Raw genomic sequence first — 2,354 nt, 5'->3', positions numbered from 1 at the left:
TCGATACAGTCCACGAAATCCCAACCGTGTAACATGTAAATTCTCAGCTTTGATCTCCCAAAAGTCTCCCACAGGCAACATTCCCATAAATAATTGCATGATTCCTTGCATGCCTTGAGTTTGGAGCTGTAACTGCCATTCCTGGGCCATAACTTCGAGGATTTTGGGCTGAATTCTGCTCGTAGCGCAGCGCGATCAATATATTTGAGCTTCATCGGGCTTTTTAACATTTGGATTTGAATAGCGGTCGTCGTAAGGGTTTCGAAGGTCGTCTTCCTGAATTTTCAGGGTTTATCGAGATGGGTTCTAGAAGTAGTTCTCCCTACTGGTGTCATGCTTGCAATCGTATGTTAAGATTATTGACAGGAGAGCCCACTGTTTGTCCCACTTGTGGCGGAGGGTTTGTAGAGGAAGCAAGCGATGGAATTTCGAGCTCCCGAACAAACCCCTTCGAGGGCTTCTTAATGGAGGGCGGAGAAAGGCTTTCTGTGGCTGACCTGCTCAACTTGATGAGTAACCAAGAAAATAGAGAAGGTCGCGGTCATGTCCCTGACAGGAGTCTCAGACGGGGTGCGATTGGGGGTAATGGCCCCATGGTGTTAATTTTGGGCAGTGATACAGGAATCGAACCCAGGACCTTGCCTGCAAATATTGGGGATTATTTCATGGGTCCTGGGTTAGAACAGCTAATAGAACAGCTGTCTCAGAACGATAGGTTGGGCTCTCCTCCTGCCCCGAGGGCCGCCGTGGATGCAATGCCCACGATTAGGATCAATTCCCGACATCTGATTAACAATTCGCACTGCCCTGTCTGCAATGACCGGTTCGAAGTCGGAGGCGAAGCCAGGGAGATGCCCTGCAAGCACATTTATCATTCAGATTGTATACTTCCCTGGCTGGCTCAGCACAATTCGTGTCCCATCTGTCGCCTTGGATTGCCGGGCGACTTTCCAGCTACATCACAGGCTAGATCTTCATCCAGGCCCAGAAGTGCCGCGTCATAACCCCCGGCTGCCAAGGTAATGTCCGGGGATCTCAGGATGCCCCTTGTTTTATGCTGCGCAAAACAGTAATTCTAGGAATTATGTTTCAAGTGGAAAGAATACCAACGTTAATACTAATAATAATTCAAGAAGCAGAGACCATGGACGAGGTTCGACCAACGGAATTTAATGTGGTCTGTACATTCTTCCACTGCAAATCACTGTTCTCATCGTGGTCAATATGCTTCAAATACAAATGATAACGTTATCCGGAGGCAGCCGTGATGGCCCTTTGAGGAAGGCAATGGTTCTCCTTGGAGGATCAAGCTGAGTCACTCAGTACTCCAGTATGTTGACTGTAGACTGTAAATACTGGTTACATGGAGTACTATATTTTAATAAAGTACTATACATAAACCATTTCAATTTCTTTTCTTTTTTTCCTTATATATATATATATATAAATTAATTAATTACTTATTAAATAAATTATTTTAGATTTTAATTTATATCTATTTTTAAAAAAAACCTCAAAATAACCCTAATTAACTATGATAAAAATATATTCCATCATTATTTTCTTTTTTAATCTTCTATCACGCATGACAGCTTAATGGATTTTTCTGATTATTAAGATATCTAATTTAAGATTAACACCCCCTCATTGAAAGCTGAGTTGACACTGGGACCCTAGATGAACTCATCTAGACAATCAAATTGGAGGAATCATTTTTCCCTGTGCAAAATAATTGCAAATAAAGCATAATATTTTTAGGACTAAACGTCACACATCTTGCTCGAATTGAACCGTTCAAGCACAGAGCCACATATATCTATTGATATTCACTTACTGCATATAGTTTGTAAATTTATCTGGATTTTGATAAAAAATTGTAAAGTTTTTTAGGATTTTCATAAATTTAAATTACATGTGTCAAATTTCAAGATTTTAGATGCTTTGGAAGTTTTTGATGGGGTTGAATTTATTTTCACCATCAAAAATATGATTCAAACACTATACTTTTTTGAATTTTATTTTGGGCAATCACTTTTGACCATTCACACAATTACTCATTAGACCTGGCCTTAAATAATTAAGTTAGGTAGTGAAATATTTAATAATAATAATGATAAGTATATTAATGTTAATATTAATAATAATAATAATATTTATTAAATAATTAGGTTATTTAGTAAAATATTTAATAATAATAATGATAATTATATTAATTTTTATAATGTATTTTTGATAAATCACATTTCAAGTTATTAATTTCTTCCAAACTAATATGATTTATCATTACAACAAAAATTAATTATATTAATATTAATTATTATTATAATACATACATAATAATATATTAAATTAAC

At 36.8% G+C, this 2,354-nt stretch overlaps 1 pseudogene; it reads left to right on the top strand.

Moving 5' to 3' along the window:
- The first annotated feature begins 271 nt into the window (after nucleotides 1-271).
- Nucleotides 272-1,364, top strand: LOC149210263 (putative E3 ubiquitin-protein ligase RHC1A; annotated as a pseudogene).
- The last annotated feature ends 990 nt before the right edge of the window (nucleotides 1,365-2,354 follow it).

This window comes from Pinus tabuliformis, chromosome 1_2, assembly GCF_031772625.1.
Source record: "Pinus tabuliformis cultivar Carrire ecotype Pingquan chromosome 1_2, CPIR1, whole genome shotgun sequence".
NCBI classification, from domain to species: domain Eukaryota; kingdom Viridiplantae; phylum Streptophyta; class Pinopsida; order Pinales; family Pinaceae; genus Pinus; species Pinus tabuliformis.
This window is presented reverse-complemented; position numbering and strand designations above follow the sequence as displayed.